Raw genomic sequence first — 18,201 nt, 5'->3', positions numbered from 1 at the left:
AACCGCTCCCCGAGTTTTCTACACACCCTATGCACGTAGCACATAGCACATATGCTCGTACAGAAGTGAACGCGCAACAACCGTTTCGTGGTTCTCGGTCAGGACAGGCATGCAGACGATGCGTCGCGGCTCAGGAGCGGTGTCCTGGAGTGCCCGCACGTCACCCAATTCGGATTCCTATATATTCCAGGGCCGAGTCAGTTGTCCCTCGCGATACTCGTTTCTACCGTCCAATAAAATGGAAATGTCCCCGCTGCTGACACGCGAAGCCTTGGTGAGGGGAAGTAAGGTATCCGGGGGGGGGGGGAAGCACGGATCGCTTTTATTGTCCTGCTGCAGTAAGCAGCATGCTGGCGTCACGCGTAACGTATATGGAAACACGCGTCAGCGTGTGGAGCGCACTCCTTTCGATGGGACGCGTCGAGTGCTTTTCATGGGGCCCGTGTCTCGTCTCGCGTACAATACTTTTGTATCGAACAAATGGGGAATGACGGTCCGGGGGAGAGTAGGGGGGGGGGAGAAGAGGAAGAACACCGTCGCATACGTGAAACAATGTTATTGCATGCACGTCGAGGAACCGAGAGACTGTAACGAATCTCGAGCCAATTTCGCGAGATGGTGAATGTTGCAAGAACGAGTTAATATGAGACTATGGTGGAATGCCGAAAATATCTCGGTGTGTAAATAGACGACAATTTGAGTGACAGAACACAATATCGCAAATACAGAATGTAGCGTGTATTTCTAAAGTTATCTTCGCAGTCGAATCCCCCTTTCTGGAGGATGAGCAACAGTGGATGACAATAGCAACAGCTTAATTGAATTACATCGACCGCAACATCGCGGCGCACCAGAAGGGACGCATTCAGCTTTTGGTGACTGCTACTGCGTCTCATTTGGTGTAATTGTCGAATCAAGCTATATACCGGATCAATAGGATATTAGAATTTTGAAATTAATTTAATGTGTTTTCCGTGTACAAACCGGCATGCATTATAGGCATTAATTCACAAGAGGATTCATTATAATTTTGCACGAAGTTATAAGATTCCTTTGGATATACGTTGCATATTTTTACGTAAAAAAGATAACGTTATATCTTTATTGTCCAAATAAACAACAAAATGTGTACGTTTGGCAAAATTCGCGCAAAACGAGTACGACACGAGAATCTGCACCTGTTTGATCACGGACTGCGCCTACCCTAAAGGGAGCAGTAAGTGGGATTAAAGGATGATATAGAGGGTTATCCATCCTATGTGTGCATGACACCATCGCTTCTTCACACACATACAGCTGTCACTTTTTTGATAAATCGAAATTGAAAGATATCCATATCTTACTTGGTAAATGTTGAACAATCAGTCAAAAGAAGAAGGGAAAAATTTTTTTCTAAAGATAGGGTGGCATCGCGAGTTGGATGAAAATAGCAACACACGATATTTTCTATTGTATACATTAGATTGATTAGATAAACCATATGCTCGATATAATAAAACAATATATTCTCCTTGTTAAAAAGAAATATTATAAAATCTTTTTTTTTCTTTGAAATACACAGTGTTGTACATTTCTAAAAAATATATAAGATAATAATATTTTAAACTTAATAACGACTTAATTGACGGTATCACTGCAGATCGCAGAAATGTAAAACGAACAATATATTATATCGGTAGCTGGTAAAAGACTTGTATTGTCCGGGTAAATGCGGAAAGAGATAAGCAGCGTTCGGTGCGACGCGAGAAGAAAGACGTATATGAAGTTACCCTATCAGAGGGAAGAGTTGGATATAAAACGTGAGCTATATACCGGCGCGGCGTTGGGAAGTAGTGGGTTATCTGGTACATGCCCATCCAGCAACCAAACAGATCCATACCGTCGACTAGTCAGCACGCGAACAGACATACGTCACTTTCCAGCCTTCCAGAACCGAGATATGTTCGTTGGTCGCGCAACGAAAGCGTGTCTTCGCATACCAATGAGAGTGCCGTGTACGTAAGGACGAGAGGCACGCCGGCGTATATATATTCGCGTTTGCGTTTGCCCGGATGAGGGGGACGATTTTACGAGTAAAACGAGGTAAATCGAATTGTGTACTCACAGTTCGAGAAACTATCGATTTTCGCGCGCGCGCGCGCGCGCCCGCGCCCGCGCCGCCGGAAAATATGGGTCACACGTGCGAACGCTAGCCTCGCGTGAAAATTTGTTTCCGGGATGTTTGCCGGGGGATCGTGAAAGCCGTCGCGCGGCGCGGCGCGAGCGTGAAAGCGTGAGGAAAGTCGATTTCGGGGGGGTTAAGCGTGGATGCACTTTCGAATACTCGTCTGACTTTATGAGTACCAGAGGGCAGAAATGCCGCCAGAGCTTTCCGTGTGGGCGCCGTGTACACATATGGATGTACGTATATGCTTTCCCGGATAGCCCGGTTATTGGCTAGCCTCCAGAAAACCTTATTGTACGTTCTTCTATTACACCGCGGTAGATAGCAATAATTTACTTTGTATGTCGCACATGTACCCTCTCCTCGGTCTTTACGAGATTCCTCGCCTGTGTGCTCTCAGCTTCGATTTCGCATGTAGAAACTTGTGCTGTCGCGGTGTGTAAGTACACGGCTACTTTTCTGTGTCAGGGATGATGAAAAACATTTAGAGCGACTTAGGAAACGTGCGATATTCCGCCTTTTTATTCGCCGGTTTTATGTTTTTACGAAACGCTTCGATAAAATTGGTACTTGAGTGAAATATTCCGAGGGTTCTTCTGTTATAAATCCGCACGGAAATATATGCGGAATTTTGGGAGGGGGAGAGTGTTTAGAATCGCATATTTTACTGGCAGATCGAAGTGTGAGCACTTGCGTCTTGGCTTCTTTCCAGGGAATATTATAACATGAGCCTGTTCTTTACAGTGCGCGGAAAAGCAAATTAGAATGCATTTTAGCGTTACTTGGTATATAAATCGTGCTCTAAGTATAAATTATACTCTTTATATTGTAGGGATAAACAGTACAGTTGTTGGCCACTCTACAATGATTGGCCACATCTTAAAAAATTAAAAATTATAAAGAAATACTATTAAAATGTTTTTAATTATAAATACACTTTTAAAAGAAACACTTTTAAACATTTTAATAGTATTTCTTCATAATCTTTAATTTTTTAGGTTGTGGTCAATCATTCTAGAGTGGCCAACAACTGTACTGCTTACCCCTATTTTGTTTCTGCTGTAACGTATTAAAACGTAGGTATCCTACGAAAGCAAAAATCAGAAATCCTAGTTAAACTACTTTTTAGTTTTTCCCCATCATACGACTAATGAAAATAAAAAGCTTCAAGCTTCCGCGGAATCATCAAAACACATTAAACCGTATTAACTTCGAGCTAGATGGACGGACAGGATAATATGCTCCACATCGAGCGGAACCACCCTTGATGCGCGAACGAAAGCGCGGCGGTATGTAATAGAACGAAAGCACGGCGGTCTCTATAGAAAATCTATAGTCTGAAGATAATGTACGCGTGTATATATGTATATATATTATATGGCAGAGTGTTGCATATAATATGGAAATATAGTCGGGCAGGAAGATTGCCGCCAGATGAGCATCGGTTCTCTACTCATTCGTAAATACGGGATAGAATTACAGACATATACAAGCGAGCTTAGTAGAGCAGATGAGACGGCAGTACATACCGAGTGCCTTCGGGTTACAGCCGTTACAGGTGAATAAATGAGCGTCATTAAGCTGCGCTGTTTTAAAGGACGGTGACTCGTTTGCACCGCGCGCCGCGCCGCCGCGCTGCCACGCCGAAGCGCATCTCGCATTCAAGCTCAAGAATACGCAGACGTTTCCACGTTTGTTCTTTGACTATCGCTCTGCTAATTGCGATTATAAATCATGCTGTTTTACGTTATGCTATAAATAAATATAACTATATAAATATGATTACGGAGGGATTATTTATAATTACGATATTATCAAAATATATTGTTCATACATTTATGTTTAACTTGTCATTTTTTAATAAAATGTTATTTCGCGAATGTAATTTATGAAGAAGATACATTCTGATTTAATTAGAAAATGCTGCGTTTGCTTTCTTTTTAAGCACGTAATTGATTTGTTAATTTACGATACTTTTCGACAAGTTAAAGCTCAGTCGGTTATAGTAACGTGCGCGATATTACTGGTTTTTTTTTATTTGACAAAGAAGAACTTACAATATATCATCAACGCTTAATAGCAAATAATTAAAATTTATTTATTCGCAAATAATTTATTGTTGGTGTTTAACAGGTGTTATCTAAAATAAAGATTTGCGAAGTTCTAATCCCATTTTAGAAACTGGAAATCTTGTAAATGTAATTACATGCAAAATGTTAAAGTTGAGTAGTGGCGAAGGTTTGCTCATCGTTACTAATGAACGGCTAAAATAATGCTACTTACTTAGAGTTAATTTAGCGATAATAATATGCGTATGCGTGTGCACGAAAGGAGTTCCGCTGAAAAGGGGTATTCCAAATTGAATTTAGTTACCGCGGCTAGAACCGGTATCGTATAATATCGCTTTAGTTACAGAACGTTGTTGCCGAGAGAGAGAGAGAGAGAGAGAGAGAGAGAGAGAGAGAGAGAGAGCGTGTGTGAGAGAGAGAGAGAGAGAGAGAGAGAGAGAGAGAGAGAGAGAGAGAGACGCGTGCGTTTGTATAATGCTACACTACTTCGTAACTGGGTACTATCTTTACGTAGTCTTCGCGCAGTATACTCATGTTATGTATGCGCTTTAAGAGTCGACCTTTTCCGTACAACTGACACGCAATTTTCCTGACTTTCCTGTCCGTAACAGCGTAATATCGTGTTACACATCGGATCAAATAAAAAGAAGATCAAATATTTTCTGACGTCAATATTACCTCATTATGCATGCCAACATAATGCATGTATTGGCGTATTAGCGCGGCTGGCAGATTAAAAATAAAATTTTATTACTTGATTCTCTCTCTCTCTCTCTCTCTCTCTCTCTCTCTCTCTCTCTCTCTCTCTCTCTCTCTCTCTCTCTCTCTCTCTATCACTCTGATTTCTCGCTTACTTTTACCTCTTTTCTTTGAGACTAAATTATAAGAGTAAAAGTTATATAATATTAATTTGGAGCAGTACTTCTTTTTCTGGAAATAAATGTGCGCTTTAACGAAAGGAACAATATTGGAAATATTAATTATGTACATTCTATTATTAAAACACTCGACGATTCCTGGAAGCTCCTGTATTTTCGAAATCGATTTTAAGTCATTCGAGAATAGGTTTGACCGCTTGCGGTGTGTTAGAATATGAGAGAGATATTATTTTTAAGAAAGCTCTGCTTTTCCTGCCTCGATTTCCTCCCTCAACAAGTGTTACGACAAAGGGGTGTACCCTGTACCACGACTCACTGAGCTTTAATCGAGCACAGCTTGCGCGCGAAGTCGCTACATATGTAGTACATGCGTTGCGGCAAAAGATGTTTTCGCCGCTTTGATTCACTCTTCTTCGGAGAGGCATTCGCCGGAACGGCAAGGATGTCGATTTATAACTCTAAATCTTAAGACATCCCGAGCTTGATCATTCACGTTTTACCCGGCGTAGCTCTCCTTACCTTTCGAGTGTTCTCTCTACGCATCTCAAACTCAAATGACGGCGAAAACCGATGGAAACGCGATACCTTACTACGGGAGAAATGGAACGAATTAAAGAAACGATGCGTCACCATCTCACGGTACAAAAACAAGCGCTTTGCCGAGACGCTGAGTGTCGTCGCCTGTGCTTTAAGGCGCTTTGCTTCTACTTTGCCTCCTTTAATGAATATAAAACGGCACGACACAAGTACGCTGCATCTCTTAAATATTCGAATCAACTTTTTCGCTTATATGCAGTTGCTTCCCGTCTTTTAGATAAATAAATTTTTCAATCGTTAAAAGGGTCCTCAGATAGTATATTTATAGTATATTTTTGTTGTAAGATAATGGCTTTTACGAAATACATGTTCGATATGTTTGTCATAATATTGAATCAACTTTCTCTTATCGTTATCGGTTTACAAAACGACAATCCTTTTTGATATCACTACCTGAAGCAGCTTTTTATACATGAGTTTGAAAACAAATTTTTTAATTTCGAAATTTTTTAATTTCGACAGATTTATGATCAAAATTTAATTTTTCTATATCCGATGCTTTGATGGAGTTATACACGGCAAAATTATATCAATAAATATTTTAAACGATAACGTTAGGCAAACTATTCCGTGTGTATAGATATATATATCTTAGTTATTTGGAATTAGCAACGCTTTATTTCTACATCCGCGTCGCTATGTCAATGATTAATACGATATGTTTCCTATAATGTTATTATGAGAATTATCAACAATGGTTATCGCACACACGGTGTATTAATATGCATTGTTAACAGGTGTCAATTAGATTACGTTTCAGCTGTGCGATACCGCGCCGACAAATACCGTTGCATTTACTGCGACAGGTAAACGGGGGAGAACAATGTTTTCATTTAGCGAAATGCTCGACGAAATATCTAACAATGTTCCTTAACTGGCCGTTCACCGGTGCGTCTGGCCTACATTGTGCGGCGTAATATATGCGCTTTGCGTTTCACATTACACGGTATTACCGCGTTACGTGCGCGCCGCGCCGCGCCGGTGCGGATTCGTAAAACAAACACATCGGTTCGAATGGCGGTAGTTACGGGTTGCACCTACGCGGCAATTCCGAAATTAAGGGGGAAGGGGTGCATGCGCGAGCGCGCGCGCGCGCGCCACATCCCGAAATTTAATAATCTCGGTAAGTACACACTTTGCGGTTGCATTATCGCGGATAGCGAGTCGGTGCCAGCTATAGCGCGCCGCGCAAAGCGTTAAAAGGCAACAATGAGCGCCGTGAGCTTTTCCTCTGGCGAGGCGAGGCGAGGCTGTGATTTAATGCGCGATCCACCGCTCTCCCCGCCGCGCCGGTTCTCACATATGTCACGCGAGCACACGCGTGCACGACGTATCACGTGACGGCACGATGAGGGTGCGAGGCGAAAAAAAAATAGGGGAGACCTACTCCGCGCGTTGGTCAGCAGTCCTCAACGAAACCCTTGCGAATGTTGTAGAGATCGGATATGTTATTGATGACCTCGTGTTCGCGCAGTGTGTTCAGTCGCTGACGAAGCGAAAGACGTTTTCGTGCTTGGGATTTAAAAAGACGTTTGATCGTTTTAAAAAATATCGTTTATCTGCGCGTGCCTTTACATAGTGATCCATTGCAAATAATCAGAAATGTATGTTCCTAGCATTAAATTTGGTACAATTATTTCTAATAATAGGATTATTCAGAGTGTATTGATCATATTGTTGCAATATTTTGCAACAATATATAATCAATAGTTATAAAAAATTCCTAAATTTGAACTAATATTTTATAATATTAGGTATAAGTAATTATGATTATTGCTATTTTTATAATAATATAATAATGAAGTTTTTACTTTATTAAAAAATATTACATGCAATGTATGCTCTGATGTTGTAATCGATCATTTATACCTACATATATTCGCTATTAAGTTAATTATCTTCTATAGTAGTTTTTAATCTACTTTTGAAATATTTCTTACAATAAAAATGGAAACATTTGATGTAATATTACTTTCCGCTAGAATATCCCTCATAATGGTACTTTTTCATTCGACACCAATATCATGAATTCAAATTTTATAAGGATGGAATCTCGAATTTCAGGTTCTCGTGATTAAGATTCAAGAATATGAAAGCGAATCGTGCCGGCGAGTCGGTCGCTTTGAGAGTAAATGCTTTCATTAGTTTTGATGGGGCAAAGCGTAAAGTGGTCGTACTATCACTGAAGTAAATTTCAAAGGTAAGGAATTACTTAGAGAATGTCCCCTCGGCAATTATTTCCGTACCGCCATTGAAAAAAAGAAGTTTTAAGGGTCGACCTAATAAAATCGCACGCGCGTGTATTACATGAAAAAAAAGAAAAACGTACGACGCAATACGACGCAAAATAATGAATGATGTATCGCGCGTAAACGCAAAGTCACAATTCATCATGTCTCGCATATAAATACGTTTTTTCTTTTCGCACTCCTTTTAGTTACGGGTCTGTGCGGGACGCGTAAAGTGTACAAAAGAGTCTTTGGGGCTGTTAAAGGATCATCTTATACATTTACAACGAAAGATCCTCTCCTCACTTGAGACCATTTAGAAGCGTGTACGCATGCTGAAAGCAAAAATCGTGCGGACGCGCGCCGTATGACGCACAGAAGGAAATGGAATTTTCGCACCTGCACCTCATTTCTCGCGGGGAGTGGGTGGACAGAGGGACGACGTTAAGAGCGTCGTCTCGATTCTCGCCCCCTTCGCTTAAAGAAAAAAAAGGTTTAGTCACGTTCGCTCGAACATCGATCGGCCCTCGGTTACGTTAGAACTCGACTCCACTTCGTCGCGTTCCTCGTCCTGTCGTTAAAAATTCCCTCTCGACCGGGATTAAATCCATGTACGCTGCGAGACTGCCGACTGCATTCACCGGTGAAAGCTGCGATTTCCCATCTTTTCATCTTTCAGCGTTTTTTCGCAACGCCCTAAGACATGGCGCGTTCAGAGATGCCGTTCAAAAATCGTCGGTCGTTTTTAGCTTAAATCATTCGGCTTAGCGATGCGTCGCGCGCGATTTCGTATCTCCCTGTCCGGGAAGACGACGAAGAAACACGGACGCTCCTGGAGAAGATTTAAATTACGAATAAACGAAAGAAAGGGACAGCATTTTCTGTACAAACGTAGCGAGTCACGAAGGATTTGTCTGCTTTTCGTTGCTTTTATCCGCATTATTTCTTCTGTGTGCTCGCGCTGTCAAGAAATTTTCCCGTCTTAAAATGAAATCGCGGTACCTACTACGCGCCCCGTGGCATTCGACGCGAATCTCTTTACGTTCCTCGCCTTTGTCGCGTGGGTTACTCTTCTATACTTCGCCGCATGGCGGGCTATTTTTGCGATTGGGGTTTGACTTGAGAAAGTCGACCGCGGGTCGACTCGCACGACTTCCTGCTCGACAGCTTCTATATAATAAAGGCACGGAGGCATTACGCGAAATAATTTTCCCGAGGATTGAGTGCGTTTAAATAAATAGATGACTTTTACGTTGAACTCATACAGCTCAATAACTAATGCTAATCATCTAGGAATTAATTTAAAAAAATACAAACTTTTTATAAATTTTAATTAAAATTCTGTTAATTAAAACTCTTTAATTTAGAACGCAGGAAGAATCTTAAAAACAGTAAAATATACTATCACATTTCTTGTATAAATGGCAGTAGCACTGGCCAAAAGAGCTTTTATGTGTACTCAGAGCTAGATAGAAAGAGAGAGAGAGAGAGAGAGAGAGAGAGGGGGGGAGGGGCGAACAGAACGATGCATAGCACGACATTGCACTCTGTGTATTTACATTACAGATAACAAATAATCGTTCGGCAAGAACACCGATACCCGCGAAAATGACAGCCCGATTTTGTTTCAGAAAATTGTAATGGCAAATTCAGTTGTCAATATTAAATGGGAATGGCGCGGAACAAATATCGATTGTCAATATATAGATCGGACAAAAATATATTACACCGTAATTAATTTTTTAGGCATACCCAATATTATCTTCTTAGAATTGTATCTCAATCGTTGAAAAATATTGGCAATAAATGTTAATCAATATTAAATGCATTTAATCTGAGAAAAATGTAACTTGGAACTAATTTATATATAATATATATGTGTATATGTATATATTTAACATATGTGTATTGAAGTTTTACTTTAAAACAGTCTTAATCATCAGGCATTATATATGAATCAAAGTGGCGTGTTATAAGGAAATTAAAATGTTTTACATCATATGCGATATCATATTTGCAATGTGTTTTTGAATACGAAATTAAATTTCAAAAATTTTGCAAGTGGTATAAACGTACACAAATATTTTCATGCAGCTCTTGTTTGATTTTAATCCGTGTAGAGTGGAGAAAAAGATTAAAATATATATTTGTAGGCTCTGAAAAGCTTCATGGTGCGCCAGAAATTCGATATGTGGCGTGTTTTTACTGTGCGCAGTTTTAAATCCGTTATATGTAATGCAGACGTTATTATAACGTAACGTTAAAAGTATCCAATTTCACACGATGGAATGATTTTAGTTCAACTGTAGTCCATAGGATTATATTCAGCTCCGTGTCATAATTATGTTTAACATGGCAATCGCACTATGTGCTATTCAGATATAAAATTAATGTCAATGTCTTTTGAAATTCTCATGTCGATTATCAGAAAATGAATATTACAGAACATACGCGAGAAGTTTGATCAAATCGAAATTAACCCGTTGCATATTAGGTGGTAGGATTTTAATACGTGATTATCTCTCTATCTGCTACACGTATAAGAGAAGATTTAATTTTGATTTCATACTTCATGTAATAATCGATAATATCGAATATGTACAAATATAAATATGTTTATAAATATAAACATATATATGCGGAGATTTTTGGGACAAAATCCGTAAATAAAAGGAGATAATTTTTTAATCATCGCGACCGACTGGTTAATTTTGATTTGGTTTTCAGTTAATGGCAATCGTAATACCTACAGCGGAACGTATATTTACTATATCATTTAATTTCGCTAATGTTTAGCACGCAACCGAGCCCAATAAATTTATTTTGCAATTCGACCTGTCTAACTTCGTGCGTGTAACTCGAGAGGTACGTTTTCCAAAATTGGTAGCGTTCAATTGCATTTACTGCAACAGTTTTACTCATACTCACATTCATGCTATAACTGAGATATTCGATTCTACGATTCTATCGCATATATGTATCGCAGACAATAATAAAAGAAGTTGATGCTTTAAGCATCGATGTAATTTAACCTTTTCAACGAACAATAGGTTTTATGTAATTATAAAATGCTGTCTCAATAACATTAGTCCGTTCAACAATATTGCGCTGCATCTATTAAGAGATAATAATTTTAATATTATAAAAATAATTTCACTTTGTAACGCGTTTTATTATAAAAAAATGTATGAGAGTGCAAATAACAAATATAAGTTGCATCACAAAGGGAAAGTTTTCTAATAATAATAAAATTAATAATGGCACAGAGCTTACGACGCGTTTCGATTTCTTTATTATTTTTAAAATAATCCAACGCTTTTCGGAAAAACTGTTACAATTCAAATTTTAAGGTGAATTTTGCCTTTCGTTACCATAGTCTGTTTCTCTTCTTCGCTTTTATACCGTCCCGCTTTTAGGTCATAACTCTATCTCTCTCTAGCGCCTCAGCTGTTCTTTCCGACTTCTCTTTAACTCTTAAATTATACGAGTATCCTACAGTCTTTATACACGTCATGGAGTATCTTCTTGGTCTTTTTGTGTGCATGTATGTCACTAACGCGAGCAGAGTCTCAAGAAAGAAATACTGTCGCGACGTACTTGCTCGCATAAAAATGACTGAAATACCTTTCAAGCCGGTTTATATATCTGTTTTTTTTTTATATTTCGAAGCTACGAAAATTGTTGAAAAAAATTATTGAAGAATTAATTGATCGGAAGATATATTAAGAATAAGAATAATAAAATTGCGAGACAACCGCTATATAAATATCTTATGTCTTGTCTCTATATATTCGCAAATAATGGAACGAACATTTTAAAAATTTTCCGTGAAAACGAATGGTTTTTAGCAATCCGATACCGCATGGCGAATTGAGTTGCTTTTAGCAGATTGGAGTTGATATTGCGTAGATCAACGTCGCTCGATCCAAAATTAATGGAACATAGTCCGCCCGCGTTCGCGTGTGCGAGAAAAAAAAACCTATCTCAGTCGGTCAGAGCGTATGAATTTCATTAAGCTACTTCCATTGGAAGTGATTTCATCTTTCATTCAGCTACATCGGCTGGCGAAAAGCAGCCATTGACAATGTTACAACTTTGTTTCGTATTCACGTGTATTATTACGTATACGGTATATACAAGCGAACAGCGCTATACGCGCGATACATTCGACTTCATTGTCGAGAGTAGCGCCGGGCTCGCTAGGAACTTTGCGAGAAGATCTCCCCGCGATCCGGGCGGATCGACGGTGAGTCTTTGTTCGCCTTTGTTATATAGGTATCGCATCTCTGGCAGCTTCGGAGATTCCTCTATAGCAACTCGCGTTACATATACACGCGATAAACGGAATTCGTGCAGCTTTCATTTTCTATGAACGACAATCGCGCGGCGAGAATACAGTTTCGTTTATTCGCGGACTACTTACCGCTTGGTCATTGAGCAACCAAAACTCCGCCGAAGCAAACAATAGCGAATACGACGTTTCGCTGATGTACGCGGTGAATCGGTGAACAGGCGCGAAACCGGTTTTTAAACTGTTTTCTTTCAAGCTGCAATGGAGATACCTGCGGACAAGGGACTCTCCATATTTGATTCCAAATAATTAACTTTCTATGTCTATACGGTTGATACATTCCATATCCTTTTTACAATAAATTATTATAAAAATTCTTTTATCGAGTGACTTTAAATGTTTCATCATGACGCGATCCGTACCTATATACATATGTTCCGAGTTGTGTAAATTTCTTATTAGCATGACGCGACTCGTTTATAGTACACAATCAATAACGTATGATGTTCGTTGGGCAATGAAGGAACAAGGTTTTCCAAGAGATAAAAGGGAAGCCACCGGCCGGCGTATGGCCGACGGATTGGGTTAATTTAATTGAGTAATCGCGAATGGGGGGTGAGGGCGGAAAACATTTCGTTGTGCGGAAACACAGGCCGCATACCCGCCTCGTTGTTTTGAGAGAATAAAACGGTCGTATGATATTTATTCGCGATATATCGTTTTAATTGAAATTTACATGAAGCAAAAAACTACGTCGTGCCCATGCAATTTTCGAATTGACGGGGATTTTATGTTACTGCTAAAATTTGCGTGTCTATCATAAAATTGTTTGTCTCATGCTTTCCTTTTTATTTCATCTTTCGCATTTTGTATTTTGCATACGTTACATATTATTTCACGACGAAAGCGCATTTTATTAACGTTGTATTGTATTTTGTATTAGATCTTAAAATCGTCTTTTATTGCTACTGTAATATCAGTCTAACATGTCAACATTGTATAAGGGGCTCAGAAAAAGTACAAAAGATAGATAAATGACAAAAGTTTTTATTCTGAATACAAAATCTAAAACGGAAAGCTCACCTGCTGCAATTATATATTATGCTACTTGAGATATTTTGAAAAATCGTATTTAGTTGTTATTATAGTGTTTTCACAAAAGCACCTCGTATATTATATAATTTTTCAAAGTCTTCTTATATACATTGACATGTTTTATATAATGCTTCAATGTCTGATGGAAAAGGGATCCTTTTATATTGCGAAAGTCGATTGGTTACGCGAATAAGATTTTTAGCGGCACGAAGAAACGCGATATTCGATCCGTTGATCATTCTCGTGACAATTCCGCAGCTTTTTAAAGTTCGGGAAATATAGCCCGAGTGGATAGCGCGGCGGAATGAGAACTTCCGTGTCTTCCGTTTATTTCTGCGGCATCGAAAGTCTGCTCACGTTCTCATCCGTTAAGCTACTTCCCCGACGAGCAAACATCCAATAATTCCGTTCGTGCTTTTTTTTTCGTACGACGAAGCGTCACGGTTAAGATAGATTCGATTGCTCTCTAACAATGTCGGGAACTTTATAGCAGATATTTCTAGGGATGCGTACGAAATACAAAAATGCGCGCAATAAGTAACAATAACGCAATAGTCAGTTAAAGCAATAATGCACTTAATGAATATATTAATATTCTATCCTCTCTCTATGTGTCTATGTATAGTATAACATACACAAGCTAAATAAAATATAAAACATACTGCGTACCTCGTACGCACCTCTTTTTCTCTATATTACTGAAGCAGCAGGTGCAAACGGCACTAGCCGCCGTTGTTACTTTCAAATTAAGAAAATTAATGTGAATACTAGTCCGGTACTTCACGAAATTCCCTCTCCCCCTTATTCTCCATATTCTCCGATACATAATAAAACCCGCGGGTGCAGTTGGCCCGCGCCGAGCTAGCTAGGGTCATTACGGATTATTATTGGGTCGGCGATGTTTAATATAATTTATATTATCGTGGGTATATATACTATTATACTAAAATATATTACCCGCGCAGCCTTCTCTCTCGCTTTTCCCCCCTTTTGCGAAATTTCTCATTTCCATTAAACGTCGAAGAGGAATGTGATGCGGGCTGCTGCTCCGTCCCTTCGATTTTTCACTCCGTACATTTGGATGCGGAAAATCGTAAAAAACCGAATGTGTGCGATGAAATATTTAGGCAGATACGTTACGTTTCTCTTTTAGTATAGGAACAGGCGCGTCAAATATTTCGTCATTCGTAGAGATTGAGCAAATAGCATTTTAGAATCTCTTCAAACAGCGAATATTCGATATGCAATATGCGAGAGCGCGCGTTTGTCTGGAAATTTTGGCTTGCCGATATTTGACCACGTCGAAATAAATTGTAAACAACATGGGGGCCGTACAATGCCGTGCAACGTCGCGTGTTACTTACTTGGCGGAGATTAGCCGAATCTAGTGCGTTTTACCGGTGACTTTCACGCGCATTTCTAACGGTCGATTGTATATTATAGCAATATATTTAACGGCGCGGGACCTCCTCGCTCCCGCTTTCTGGCGACGGGTGGAAATGAAATTTTCCAGCGTTACAACGAATTGGTTATTGCCACGAGCGATATTTCCTAACGGTACACGCGCGGGAATTTACAGCCGCTATAAACGATCGATTATCTTTCGGTATACAATGTAGCAGCAGCAACATCCGTCCGTGCAATTGTATGAGTTTGGCACTAAATATGGTCCAGGTAGATAACTAAATAATCAGGCAGGATAACTTTCCAAAGAAAGGATTTTGAGAAGCATGAAAAATTTGTAAAATTGTCAATATCAGCAACACTTTTAAATCTATTCGAGATACGTTGAGCAGTATTTTTATTTGTACCTTCTTTATTATTTGTCTCTAATTTATTATTCAATATTGTTGCGCTGCGCTCCGCTAATCTCAAGCACTCGCGTTCGCGCCGCGCACTCCCGGATTCGCGTAAGAAAGGAAGCACACTTTTAAAAGGAGGAACTCAGGTTTATTCAGGAAATACAGAGAAGGTTTGGAGAACAGGTCCGAACACGGTTCGAATCTCCAGATAAATCTGACAGGCGATAATAAATCAACCAATCCATATGTCCCGTTGTCAAGGGACGCGCTTCGGCTTGAAGCTACTCGTGAGCGAAGTTCAGGCTTCTCGTGAGCGAAGTTCAGCGCGCAACGGGTGTCTCAGCACGGGCGCAACAATATTGTGAAATGTCGTAATATTTTTTATTTTTAAGTGACTCAAGTAACTCAATTACCTGGACATTTTTATCGAGTTTCATATGACTCTGTAACTTAAATCTCATATTGCTGATGCAATATTGGAATATATATTATAGAGTATATACATGATTATCTCGGAGAATATACAAGTACTTAAATATTACAGTGTATTTGATTTAAATTGATCGACGTTGTCGATACTTTGTATTCAACGTCAGCTGATAATTTGATTTAAAAAACAATATATCAGCTACTTCTTTTTTAACGTCAATAGAATCATATATGAAAATGTAAAAAAAGAAAAGAAAAATGTTAAACAATTATATTTACCAGACTGTATATTCAGGAAATAAGAGAAATTTAATAACGAATCAGCAACACCATTGTTACGCATTTTAAGCGTTTGTATGATACTCAAAAACACGCAGCATTCGAATATATACCACGGCGAGAATCGACAAATTTGACGCAGTTTTTCCCATTTGTATGAATGTCGTTTTCAGCATGAATAACAATTCCCATTTACAAGGAATATTCGTTTGTTTGGTAGCGATAACGAGACGCGGATAATAGGAGAATAACTAGTATCACGGAAATGTAACAATTTAGCCAATCCGTCTTCGCATGAATACATTTTATCGCGTTTACCCATAATTATTTGCCATTGATACAAATGCCCGAGAATTGATTATTTGAATCGTTTACATATGTTATATTATTTTTTGGAAAAATTCGAAAAATCCACTCGCGACTGGTCAAAGTAACTTCTTTATATTTTTATTATAAAATATTTAATTATGTAGAATATTTTACAAAAGAAAGAATAATCAACCATATTACCTCTGTAATTACCGCCCGTATAAAAATTGTAACAGAACGGGGCAGTTAATAATTTACATTATCGATTGCTTTGAATTTTGATAAAAAATGGATAAATTATATACGCGAAATATTTGTTTCAATAGATAGTCGCCTCGATACGTACGAATTATTAATCGTGGGAATTAACAAATCGCTTGAATTAACAATCGCGAATTATAATAATCGTGGAGAACGGTTGCATTTAGGGGAGCAGAGATGGATAGTATACGCTTTGTTTCAAGTAATACAAGTAATAGCTAGTTATTAATAAATATAGATGGATAGATTATATGCTCAATGTGGTAAGAAGATTAGAATAAAACGGGTGCTCTAGAAGAATTGAATTGATATATACCTATTATTATAACAATTAGAATTCTTTTATAAAATAAAATTATTTTTGAAAAATTGTTTTTAAGTAAATTATTGGTTAAAATATTTTACATGATATTAAAGTATTTCCCATTTCTTTTACTCGTGCATGCGACAGGTATGAAAAAAATCTTTGAGTATTACTTTCTTGCATCAGTTTGTACGATATTTAATTCTGAAAATTCATATAGACACAGATTTCAGATTTGACTTAAAAAATATATTTGGGAGGGGGGAAAAAAGAAAGTACTAAAATACTACATCTAAATTTTTTAATAAATTTTCCCTACTCTATAAATAACAATTAATTTTTTAATCGTTTATATGATACATATTTTATTTTATTGTTCGTAAGATGAGAATACAGTGAAGAAAGATAACTTAAATAAAAGCTTTAAATTTCAAAAACGTTTAAAGTTTTATTTTTATTTATAATTATGCTCATTTCTATCTCTTTTTTTTACTTTTTGTTATTTATTTGAGCATTAAATAAATTCGAGAATGCAATCAATTTGAAATGCGTTTTATTAAAATTGATATTTATCTTTATAATGTTTTTTTGATGAAATATTTCTTGAATATTTTTCTATAGAACGTGCTTGTGTGTGGCCAAAAAGGCCGGGAACATAATAGATTTGATAAGACAACTTCTCCTTTGAAGAAATTATTATAAACTATTATTATTCATTATTTAATGCCGAGTATACTTTAGCTATGAAAACCTTTGTTGGTAAGTAAAGTGATCAAATTGATTGGAATCAACTATCGGTTCCAGAATTAAACATTTGTTTATTTATATTCTATCCATATTCCACTCAAAGCAATAGATCTACAAATCTATGACATCTATCAACAATATTTGCGGATCCATCAATTTGGATTAAAATTATATAGTTTATTACTTACCGATACGATGCACAATCGCGGAGTTGTAGCTATACGTCGATCTGCAAAATACAAATATAAAATCGAAATTATAGCAGCAGCCAAAATAAAATAAATGTTTATAATAATAACCATTGCGCTCTTCGAATTTTTTATTTACTTTTTGAATAATTAAGTAATTATTAAGTAACAATTTCTGAAAATTTTCTCTCTCTTTTTGAATATAAACTTTTATTAGAATTTTCTTATAAACAGAAGTTTCTTTATTAATTTCTATTTGAAATAATTTTGATAAACGATCTAATTAAGCGGAATGGACGATTAATTTTGCAAATAGCAAATAATATATAAATAATAAATTACTCACTCCAAGGTTGCTCCGCTGTCGCCTGATGCCTCCCAGGTCTCCTTCTCCTCTCGGTTTTCTTCGTTACATACACACACACCCACACTCGAAAACACGGTAATAACGATCGCGCGGCACTTTGTACAGCACTTCTGATATTAACCGTACTCGCAATCCTAATAAAGATACATTAAAAGGAAGTATTATTATAGTAAACGGTTGATAGAGATAGGTT

The 18,201-nt window shown here is 37.8% G+C and overlaps 1 protein-coding gene across 1 annotated transcript in view; it reads right to left on the bottom strand.

Moving 5' to 3' along the window:
• LOC139773765 (discoidin domain-containing receptor 2) overlaps positions 1 to 17,659 on the bottom strand; it is a 113,513-nt gene extending 95,854 nt beyond the window's left edge. Inside the window, exon 1 of the mRNA XM_071708473.1 lies at positions 17,642 to 17,659. The gene's annotated coding sequence lies outside the window, so the exon portion shown is untranslated. The remainder of the gene's footprint in view (positions 1 to 17,641) is intronic.
• Between the last annotated feature and the right edge of the window lie 542 nt (positions 17,660 to 18,201).

The sequence above is a fragment of the Temnothorax nylanderi genome, unplaced genomic scaffold (assembly GCF_030848795.1).
Source record: "Temnothorax nylanderi isolate EJ_2023f unplaced genomic scaffold, tnyl_v1.0 TNYL_tig0068_pilon, whole genome shotgun sequence".
NCBI classification, from domain to species: Eukaryota; Metazoa; Arthropoda; class Insecta; order Hymenoptera; family Formicidae; genus Temnothorax; species Temnothorax nylanderi.
Note: the sequence above shows the minus strand (reverse complement) of the source record. Positions and strands in the feature narration are given on the sequence as shown.